The sequence below is a fragment of the Diabrotica undecimpunctata genome, chromosome 1, assembly GCF_040954645.1.
Source record: "Diabrotica undecimpunctata isolate CICGRU chromosome 1, icDiaUnde3, whole genome shotgun sequence".
In the NCBI taxonomy this organism is placed as follows: domain Eukaryota; kingdom Metazoa; phylum Arthropoda; class Insecta; order Coleoptera; family Chrysomelidae; genus Diabrotica; species Diabrotica undecimpunctata.
In genome coordinates, this window is record NC_092803.1 from 35,563,614 (window position 1) to 35,576,323 (window position 12,710).

The following is a 12,710-nucleotide window of genomic DNA, read 5'->3' on the forward strand; positions in this document are numbered from 1 at the left end:
TTAGGAAGAAGAAGAAGAAGAACTTGAGGTAGAATAAGACTAAAAAGATTTACATACTGAAGTACTTATATGTGTACGATCTTGGATAAATTCAAATTCGTCAAGATAAAGAGAAATATAAAACAAATCGACATGGCTTTATTTTAAACTTAGGATTTATGATTAAGTCGATATATCTCAGGTTTTTTTACTTTCTATTAATTTAAAAATCTTGCACATAATACACAATAATCTTACCTTAACCATTTTATGGCAATTATGTTGATTTTAGGTGAACTACCATGGGAAAAAAAGGTCGTATTAAGCTCTTGGGAAAAGAGTACAAAGCAAGAGATAAGTCACCAATCGGCAGAAGAGGTAACGGACGACCGCGCAAAAGATGAAATAAGAACCTTTCATAGAGATATTAATACGCCAATGAATAAGCAGAATTGCTTACAAAGAGAAAGGAGAAGAAAAGGAAGAAAAATCAAAATGTTTAGGTCTATTTAAAATATCTTGTTGTACTGCGCGGTGCCATTAACCAAATCTGCAGCCATTTTCCATGGTCCATAAGGATTATCATATCGTCCGAATATCTGAGATCATCCATTAGTGTTCCGTGAATTCATACACTTTCATCTAAGTCTTCTAGTGCCTCTTTAAACATCTCTGCCGAGCATATAGTAAAAAGTAAAGCGGACAGTACACATCCTTGTTGTACTTCTCCTCTTTAGTTTTTTCTTGGTCTGCTCGCATTATGGCTTTCTGACATTGGTATAAGTTGATAATGATTCTCACATATCAATCATGTATTTCTGTGTTCTGTAATATGTTTGTAAGCCTTTTGTGTTGTATTGTGTATTGTGTCGAAGGTTTTCCCAAAGTCAACTAGACATATAAATACGCCACAGTTGACACATTTTTTGGATGTTTTATTGCATTTTCACTTTTCCCTTTGGTAATTGAAATTGAATTGTTTTTTCTATTGAATCATTAATTTCGTCAATAAAAGTATTATTTTTATTTTATATTTTCTGAGAGGCATTTGCAATAAAACGTAAAAGCGTAAGCATTAAGGTGCAAATTTTCCATTTCCATTTCTTTCTCTGGAGTCTACTGTCTCCATTTTTTAGTTATCTTAAAATAGCTTTTTATATGTTTTTCTCATGTGTTTATTTTTTTGAAATTTTCAATATTATTTTATAATGGGGTAGATCCCCTTACAAAAATTTTTATTTAGTCAAGTGACACACATCGATTCAATATAATGGCAAGATGAAATTACATAACAGAAAAGTGTGAAAATGACATAAATTCTCTAAATTTACGCAAAATTTTGTTTTTTTATGTTGCAGAGAAAATTTAATGTATATTTAGACTTAAATGAACCAAAATTTGTAACAATTTTTGAAGTTTCATGTAAACTTGAAAATAAATAATATTTTTCTTTTTATTTTATTATATTATTTTGGAGTTGTATAATTCAACAGCAACATTTCTGATAAAATTTGCAATTAAAAAATAAAATAATCTTTATTATTTATACTAAAAAAATGTATATATAAAGATGAGAAGTAAAGGAAAGGCGCCTATTTTATAGATTTTAAACAACTGATTAAGTCGAAGTATTTTCTGAGAGTAATATGTTTTGAAAGGGGACATGAATGCTAAATCCAACTGCTGCAATCTATGGAAACTATGAATAGGAAGGCAAACAATCAAAACAAGCACTACAGGATCATCTTCGGTTGATTTTACATGCGAAATAAAATGTTTAATTCACTGTGCGGAATATATGTCGTTAAATACAGCCTGATGGATGACATGTTGCTATGGATCCGGGAGGGAACCATCTAACAACTCAGCTTTCATGTTTTTTGTGGGACATTCGTGGAACAAATTCACCAATTGCGCTGATACAAAATACTACAGTGACTAGTGAACCTTTCTTGGCAGCAGTCACGTCGCAAACTTGCTTCTTACCTTTAATGGAAATAACGTGAGGGTGTTTCGTCTGGACTCTTATTATTCCCATTTCCACTACAGTGACTAGTGAACCTTTCTTAGCAGCAGTCACGTCGCAAACTTGCTTCTTACCTTTAATGGAAATAACGTGAGGGTGTTTCGTCTGGACTCTTATTATTCCCATTTTATCAACGTTATAGTCTCGCTGGATCAAATTTTATTTTCTCCAGAGCGGGTTTAAGCCAGCTAAAGAAATGTGTTACGTTTTCTTTCGTGAAGCCCTTTATTCTTGCTATGGAAATGCCCTGAGGCTTGCTAAGACTTAAGTTCGAATGACGTTTTAGAATTTTAAAAATTCCTTGGACAGCACGAAAAACAAATGAAGAAGTACTAGCGAGACTCAATTTAGAAAAAGAACTATTGAGAACAGTCAAAAGAAGAAAAACCAGTTATTTAAGGCATTTGTTGCGCAACGAGAAATACTACATCCCTCAGTTGATAATAAAAGGCAAAATAGAAGGAAAGCGAGGAATTGGAAGAAAAAAATTGTCCTGGTTACGTAATATCAGAAACTGGACAGGACTTGGATTTGAGGAACTCTTAAGAACAGCTGAAGATAGACAAACGTTTGCCACCATAACCGCTAACCTCCATTGATGGAGACGGCACTTGAAGAAGAAGAAGACGTTTTAAGAAACGCTTTTTTACCCGCTGTCGCATTTTCGTTTGAAAGTGCATGAGAAATACCATTCTGCAATGCAAGTTAATAACCTAACCGTTTCATGTACGATGTTATACATCGTACTACAAACCATAATACCGCTTATCCATCTCCAATTAATAGGAAACTAAATGGTTTTTCAAGCTTCATGGTCTCCGACCAGAAGAAGATGGTGAACTACTTTTTTTCACATAGTCCTCTGATGTTGATTTGTAAACTTTATACATGCAGGATGCTTTTAAATAACATATTTAATTTCTTTTTACTGCCTCTATAGCCTCTAGCATAGCTGCAACCGACTAATATTTATGCGTTTTACCCCTTTCAGTCATTTCTGAAATAAAAAATTTTGCCGGAAATACTTTCGACTGGTATGAAAGTTTGTTGCCTGGCAATTTTCGCGAATTAAATTTTGAGAAAAGTAAATTTTGACAGTCGAGTGATTTTGTCAAAATTTTATAAGTGAAAATTGGCAAAAGGCAACAAACTTGACTAAAACCGGAAGAAAATTTTGCCGGTAAATAATTTTCTCTCGAATGATATTCGACAAGACTATTTCACGAGACAATTAATGCTGCACATCAACGAAACATAATCTTTATTTATTTGTTAACAATATTAAATGTACAATTATTATAAGCTATAGTAGTTTGCCCATTCTTTTCTACCAAAGCATGATTTTGTATATTATTGACCTGTAGCATTTGGGAACTCGAAGGTCCAGCTTCATTTGTTGTTCTAATATTTTCGATCAACTTCTGATGGTGACGGGAATCCAGCTGCAGATATGGTTTTAGAGAGCTTGCATTTGAGTGACCCGTTAATTTAATTAACTTCTGTTCAGAAACACCTTGCTTGAACAAGGCTGACACAGCTGAAGATCGATGAGAATGGTTGGTTATTTTATGTTTTTCTGTGTCTATTTCAATTTTTTCAGCTGACATTTTTTTCCACTTAGATACGGTGTTGATTCCAAGTGGACAGTTTTTGAACCAACATCCATCCTTTTAGTTAGGGTGAACGGTAAGAGTCTGCCTGATAAAATATTTTTTCCTCTTTTTTTCCATTAATTTCAAAAATAATCTAACTGGACATATATTTTCGTTTGATGAATTTCTTACCAGCCATTTGCTGCTTGCCAAACTTTTCGAACCGCCTTGATTTGTTTTGGAAAAAATGCTGTTTTATTCAATTCGATTCGTAAATTCTTCCATAATATCAAATTCTATCTGGAAAAAGTGAATTTTGCAGTTTACGACCTCATTGCCTCTCCAAGCAATTTCAAATGAGCAAAGGTGAAAAACCTTTTTTTGTGCTCCATCGAGAGTTTTCTCGTCGTAGCTTTAAATGATTTTTAATAGTTTTTCGGTGGATAATGCTTTTGAACTGGGTTTTCTTTTTTCTTAAACACTTTAAAGCTGTCTCCGCTTGATATCTTTGGCCAATTTTGCACATTTGAAAGTTATATCTGTAAAAGGGTTGATTTTTATACCGTAATCCGTAAAATTATTGTATCTTTTGCTGTAGTATTCCACATTGACTTTACAGACGACTCTTTATAGTCTTCGCCATTACCTTTTTTCATATTACAGGCATAATCCTCGAGAATTTTTGCTAGTTCCGTTATGGTAGTATATCCTTCAAGCGTAAAATTTCTCGCTTGTAGGATTGCAGTTTTGTTGCATTTCTTTATTAATTGTGTTTATGTCGGAAAAACAGAAAAACCATGGGCTCGTACAAAAACAGATAACACAGATGTAGAACTAGAAAATTTGCACAAAGTAAGTCAAGAAATAACAGAGAAATACTTAAAACCTGAAAGAACAAATAAAAAGGAATGGATGACGGAGGAAATTCTATGTATGATGGAAGACAGAAGAAACGCTAAAGATAATAAGAATTACTACAACAACATAAATAACGAAATAAAAAGGGCTATTAAAATAGCAAAAGAAAATTGGTTTAGCTCGAAGTGTACAGAGATAGAGTCATTACAACAAAAACATGATTCATTTAACCCCCATAAAAAGATTAAAGAAGCGACAGGCTTATATAAACACAAGAACACTGGATTCCTGACAGATAATCAGGGAAACATAGTACTGGAAATAGAGCATAAAAAAGATATTTGGATTAAATACGTGGAAAAAACTTTTGAAGATAGACGAAGTAACACTGGTATTACAACAAACACCAATTGCGAATCTGGACCACCATTTACAGTCGAAGAAGTAAAATATGCCATCAAAAGCACCAAAGATGGTAAAGCAGTAGGCCCTGATAATTTTCACTTATAATTCTTAAAACTTATGGACTATGATGGCATAAAATGGTTGACAAATATATTTAACAGTATATATGATACGGACGTGGTTCCCCAAGAGTGGTTAGTGTCAACTTTTATAAATCTTCCAAAAAAACCCAATGCGAGAAAGTGCGAAGACTATAGAATTATAAGCCTTATGAGCCATTTACTTAAAACATTTCTAAAGGTCATTCACAAAAGAATATATACAAAATGTGAGGAACAACTAACAAGAATACAATTCGGATTTCGTGATGCTCTGGGAACATGGGAGGCCCTTTTTGCTGTACAGGTGCTATTTCAGAGATGCAGGGATGTGAATTGTAACATATACGTATGCTTTATAGATTACCAGAAGGCATTTGACAGAGTAAAACATGACAAATTAATGACTCTAATGCAAGAAATTGGAATTGACAACAAAGATCTTAGAATTATCAGAAACATTTAGTACAATCAAATGGCCAAAATCAAAATAGAAGACCAGTTAACTGATAAAATTGCAATAGAACGTGGAGTACGACAGGGCTGTATTTTGTCTCCATTGTTGTTCAATATTTATTCTGAATGGGTATTTAAGGAAGCTTTAGACGGTTGTGGGAAAGGAATACTAATAAACGGTGAATGGTTGAATAACATTAGATATGCAGATGACATTATAGTTTTTGCCGATAATCTGAATGACTTACAGATATTAACAAATCGCATAACAGAAGTCAGCAACAGATACGGACTAGCTCTTAACATAAAGAAAACCAAATTATGACAATTAGTAAAAAACCAATACTAAACGCTCAACTTACAATCAACCAACAGAATATCGAAAGAGTCGAGCAATATACATATCTAGGCACCAATTTAAACAGCCAATGGGACCACTCAACAGAAATTAAACAGCGAATAATAAAAGCAAAAGCAGCATTCGTTAGAATGAGAACCATTTTCAACAGTCGAGACATATCATTAAAAACAAAATGCCGTCTATTGAACTGCTACATATTCACAGTTCTGCTCTACGGAATGGAAGCTCGAAGCTTTCGAAATGTGGTGTTATAGGCGCATCTTACGTATATCCTGGGTTGACAGAGTTACTAATGTGGAGGTCCTGCGTAGAATGGGGAAAGAATGTGAAATTCTCATGACCGTCAAAACTAAAAAGCTGGAATATCTAGGACATGTAATTAGAAATCAAGAACGTTACGGCCTTCTCCAGCTGATTCTCCAAGGGAAAGTAAATGGTAAGAGAGGACCGGGAAGAAGACGCATTTCCTGGCTTCAAAACTTACGAAAGTGGTATAACACGACTACCACTGAACTGTTCCGCACTGCAATAAACAAAGTAAAGATAGCCGTGATGATCACCAAAATCCGGAACGGATAGGCACTTTAAGAAGAAGATGTCGGAATATTCTTGTTGATATTGTTCTACAAATTCTTCCTTCCTTCAAAGACTTACTCATCTCCCTTCTGTCGCATTTTAGTTTGATCTATCCGAATACAATAATTATGTGGCCTGTTTCTACTGGTTTTCGTCTGTTTAACAAGAATACTTGTTCTTAAAAGGCGATGATCGCTGCCAGTTGTGAATCGATTAAGAGCAGTTATATATTTAAAAAATGTCTTTGTTCCCACACAAGAAGTAATTGATTTCGTTTTTCGTCTTTTTATCTGCAGATATATACGTCCATTTTCGGTTTACTGGTTTCTGGAAGTGTGTGTTAACGGCATATAAATTTTGTTGTTCTAAGAAGTTATATAATTTTTCTCCTCTTTCATGCCGTGTGCCATAACCATGCATTTCTATTTTAGTTTCAGTATTTTCTTCTTTTTTACTTAATTTTGCGTTAAAATCTCTCATAATGATGGTATACTTTGTATCATTTTGTTCTAATGTTGTTATCGATTCTTCGTAGAACATTTCAACTACCTCTTCCTGATGTGTTGTTAGGGGAACATACACTTGTATAACCTTGATCTTGGTTTTATTATCTAGGTCTATTATACTATAAGCTACTCTATCAGAAACTCTTTTATATGTAGAAATGTATGGTGTGAGATACTTTTTGACAATAAATCCTACTCCACCATATGTTTCGTCATTTTTCCCTGTATAGTATAGGTTTAAATACGATTTCCAGACTTTAGATACATGCATTGTTCGCCTCTTCTTTTCACTTCTGACAGTCTACAATACCCCAGTTTATCTTGGATAGTTCTTCTTTTAATTCGTAGACCTTTTCATCTCTAGCCATCGATTGGATGTTGTATGTGGATAGTAGTAACTGTTTTTGTTTGTTCGTATCTATTTTGGCGCGTTTTGTTGAGCTTGTGCGTCCCCTATAATCCGTGAGGCTGACCAGTTTTCCGGTGTACGATTCTGAACTGCTAGCTTTACCCACCTGGGGTATCGTCCCATTTTGTTTTAAGTTCAACAATGTTTTGAGGGGTATATTGGGATTAAAATACCACGCTTGCTGGACGGGTTGATGAGTTTTCGCAGTATCACAGCCAGTTAAATCAGTATTTGATTTTCGCCTGTCACTTTGGGGTATCGTACCTGTCAGGAATTGTATTGCTCAGCCATGGGCCACTAATGACACAGCTACTGACCTGTGTCATGCCCTCAGTTGATCCGCGGGTACTTATTTGGCGAAGCCTTATTCGTACCTGTCCTGCATATCTACAGGAACGTTCCCTATCAGCCATTGGGTCGCGCCGTGTCGGGTTTGAGGACTTCCCCGCCCAGTCTGTCTTGCACAAAGTACTGAAGGACCTCTACTCAGTTCAGCGTCCCATCTCTACATAAACTGAGACCGGCACGATTGGTAGTTGATGCTGCTACTTAAAAAAACACAATTTTCACCAGCTAGTGCAATCAACTGGTTTCGATGGTGCAATGGATTTGTGAGATCTATTAAAGTAAATTTAATGAAGTACATTTATCATTATAATTAAGTAAAAAATGTAAAAAAGCGTAACGAACAAATATAAGTACATTATCAGACTGTTTAATTATTATAATGCTAGTACCAACTAAAAACGCAATAAATTCTAATAGGTGGTTTTTAGACTTTCAAGTTAAATATTTAATTTGAAATAAAATTTCTAATAACACTGGAAAATATATGTTTTGTACCATGTAATGATTCCACTATTTTTTAAGTTGAGATGATTTTTTAATGACTAGAATTTAAATATGCAATCAAAAATAGTATATCACAAAGGTTTTCTAAAAATTCTACTTAATTTTTTATTTTTACTATTTTTTTTTTTGGAAATTTTAATATTTATTTAAAATATTTAAAATTTATGCCAGAAACAAATATAAAATGTAATTTTCATTACCTACAACTAATTAGATATGTTATGCTGTTTGTATGTCTGTGTCTTTATGCTGTGTAGTAAGTTTTTATTACATCGTGCGTGCAGTCCCATAATAAAGAGGTGTTAAAACAATGGATTTAAATATTAAATCTTAAATTAAGTTAAAAAGTCCTAGCTGTATATCAATATCGTGTATCGTAGAGTGTCCTACTCGTACCCGTGCGTTTTGCGTGTAATATATTTTTGACGTGACAACGTCTTAAATTAGGTTGTGGCTCGGAGTCATTTAAGAAAAAGTGTAACGCCCGCTCACGTCTGTTACAGTAAGTCGCCGAACGAGAGAGAGGCCCGCTGGACCGGCGAATGCCTTGCGTCTCCCACTCAAACATGATCGGTCCGCTGCGCGCGGCACTAGAGAATTAGGCGCGTTGAATCGCTAAAGTTGAAAATCGTTGAAAGTATCGTCAGCTGTGTCTGTAGTGAAAATGTGGAGTGCTTAGATTAGTCATTTACAACAACTACAACAATAAAGGTAAATAATTGTACACTATAATTTCATTGCCGCGAAACAAGCAGCTAAATTAAAATGGAAATGGGCTGGACACAACGAACGTCTCGAAGATGGTAGATGGAACAAAGAAGTCGGAAACTGGCGACCGTACGATGCGAAGAGACCAAGAGGAAGACCTCAAATGCGCTGGAGCGACGATATCAAAAGAGTCGCAGGACCAATGTGGAAACGCCTAGCACACAACAGGGATGAATGGCGAGAAATGGGAGAGGCCTTTATTCGACAATTCGGATAAAAAAAAGGGCTAAAAAAAAAAAAAAAAAAAAAAAAAAATATTTCATTATTGTAAACTATGATTGATTGATTAATTGTTAGATTGACACAAAAGTTGAGAAACTGAGTTTATAGGTTATGTCATACTATTGACAAATATTGATAGTGTTAAGTAAATTATTAGTTTAAATCACTCTGCAATCAATCGTAATTCAGTCGATTGAGAAGAAACAGCGCGTATTTCTAGTCAAACATTTAAAATAACAAATTATAACTTCTAACCTATCAAAACAGGGCGACCAAACAAACGAACTAAACCGACCAATCACCACGCGCGGAGTTAGAATTTAACTGTGTTTAGCAAGAATTTCAAATTCCAATTTTAGTAAATGTTTTAATTTTCAACTTTACCATTTACATTTACAAATTTTAATTAATTTCAAATTTATTTAGCAAAAATTTGAACCTTCGATCTGAATAAGTGTTTTGATTTTCAAATTGATTCTTTAAAATTAAAAATATTAAAATATATATAATCAGAAGTGAACGTCACATAACTTTATCTGTACTTATTATTATTTAATATGTAGGCAAATACATGTGACCATACTTGGTAGACACAATTGGAAATAGTAATTTTTTATAACTGAAAAAAATAAATATATAAAATACTGGTAGCAAACAATAACTTCAATGATCGATATCTCCGCAACTAATTGATATATCGAAAAAATTTTCAAATAAATTTTGTAGAAAATAATAAGATCAATAATATAATATAAAATAAATAATATATAAAATAATATATAAAAATATAATATATAAAATATAAATAATATATAAAATAATAATATAATAATATATAATATATAAAATAATATATAAAAAAGACGTTGTCACGTAAAATCTTCGCCCGTAAAACCGACTTTACAGGCAACCGATTTTTTTTTTTTTATAATTCGGATATCCTTTTCATCAACTTTAATTTTATGAGTATAAGTATGTTTATCAGTTTGTGATGTTGTACTAGATAAAACGATTTTTCGTAGATGAAATAGGCAAATACATCCTTTCTTTAATCTCTACATGTCTGCAGGAGCAAGGTGATACTGAATAGAGCTTCGCGTGTTCCAAAAGCATTTCTAAAGCCAAACTGTGATTTTTTCGCATTTACTTATAATTCGACTATGTATTATTCTTAAAAATGTTTTATGGATATGGGATATAAGGCTAATTAGTAGGTAATCTGCACATATCCTGGGCTGTAGTTTTTTAAGGATGTGACCAGTATCGAATACTTAAATAAATACCGTTTAGGCTAGCTGATTATTTATTTTTTGCTAATTATAAGTGAGTGTATTATTTCAGATTTAATGATATATGCTGTTGTTATCTTTATTTAATTTTATCCTTCATTATATACATCGTGCATTGATCACATATTAATATCTAAGCGGTGGGCAACCTCCGTAACAGATGTTAGAACTTATAGAGGCGCAAATTGCGATTCGGACCATTTCTTGGTTATATCGAAGATAAAACAAAGAATATCAATGGTAAGAAAAGAGAAAGGCGCTAAACTGACTAAGGCACTAAATTCACTAAAATATCACAAAGGAAACATTAGGTGAAACCTCAAGCAAAAGAAACGAGGAATGGTTTGACCAAGATTGCCAACAAGTAATAAATAGCAAAAATATAGCTAGGCAGAAATGTCTACAAAGGGATTCCCGATTGAATAGAAGGGCGTATGAAGAACTCAGAAAAGATGCAAAGAAAATATGTAGAAGAAGGAAACCAAGCAATGCACCCAAAGATACATGACAACAGTTTACAAGGACAAAAATGGGGCAATTATCAGCGAGAAAGAGGAAATAATGAAAAGGTGGAAGGAGCATTTTCAAGAGTTGTTAAACCCAGAAAAAGAACAAAACGAAGATGAAGAAATAATTCACCACACAGCAGAACAACTAGTTGAGCAACCAACATTGGAAGAAACGATAAACGTCATAAAACATCTAAAAAATAACAAAGCACCTGGCACAGATGGAATAACTGCAGAACTGATAAAGAATGGTGGACATGCATTATAGAGGCGTATCCATAAACTAATCGACCGAATATGGACACTAGAAGTCATCCCAGAAGATTGGAAAGTAGGAATCATACTTCCTATATACAAAGGGGGAGACAAACGAGTCTGCAAAAATTATAGGGGCGTAACAGTTTTAAATGTCGTCTACAAGATATTATCAGGAATTCTATACAGCCGCCTGGGCCCGTTTTCGTAGGAGATTATTGGTGAATACCAATGTGGCTTCAGACCAAAGAGGTCAACTATAGACCAAATACATATGTTAAGAGGTATACATGAAAAATGTGTTGAATATAACATACCTATTTACAACTTGAATATCGATTTCAAATAGGCGTTTGATGGAGTAGATCGACAAAAGATGTTAAAGCAACTATCTATGTTAGGGATACCCAAAAGTTGGTTAAACTTATACGACTGACTCTGGAGGGTTCCACAGCTATGGTGAGAATAGATGGAGGTATGACGCAGGCCTTTGATATTGAAAATGGAGTTAGACAAGGTGATGCCTTATCAACAACACTTGTTATTCTAACTTTAGAAGCTGTTGTTAGAAAACTGGATATAAACGGCTGTATTAATACAAGATCAATGCAAATATGCGCATATGCGGATGATGTTGCCATAGTAAGCCGCCACGAAAGGGTATTAAGCGAAAAAGTTATAGAACTGAAACGAGAAGCTGCTACGTTTGGTCTATATATAAATAAAAGCAAAACAAAATATATGGAGTGCACAAAATCGAATGAACATGAGAATCTGAAGGTAGACAACCATACCTACAAATATGCCTCCACTTTTCCCTACCTAGGCTCAATAATAAATGACAACAACAAGATCAGTCAAGAAATACAAGTGGATTCTTAGCGGTAATAAGTGCTTTTATGCATACAAAGACTAAATGAAAAGTAAGTTACTGAATCGTGAATCTAAGCTGAGAATCTACAAAACAGTAATTAGACCAGTGGTCACATATGGATGTGAAACGTGGACCCTCTCAACCACTGATGAAAATCAACTGAGAATATTTGAGCGCAAAATACTAAGGAAGATATTTGGACCAACCCAATGCGGCGATGGTTCGTGGAGAATTAAAATTAACCACGAGCTGGATGAACTAATGCAGAGCGCAGATATTGTCAGATTTGTAAAGTCACAAAGACTAAACTGGCTTTGTCACCTAGAAAGAATGCTAGATAATCGAGCTGTAAAAGTAATATAGAGATGGAAGCCCCAAGGAAACAGAACAAGAGGAAGGCCCCGTAAAAGATGGACAGACGACGTAGAGAGGGATCTTAAAACCATGAACATCAGGCAGTGGCGAAGGAAAGTATCCGACAGAGCAGAATGAAAGAACATTGTTAATCAGGCCAAGACTCACAAAGGGTTGTAGCGCCATTAGAAGAAAAATATACATCGTGCGGTCTTTTAATTTTTAAATGCTTCTGTATATATTTTGTCAGCAGACATGTAACTTAAACTAAATAAAATAAAAACAGCCACCAAAACCATCATCATCATTCTGGCTTTACAA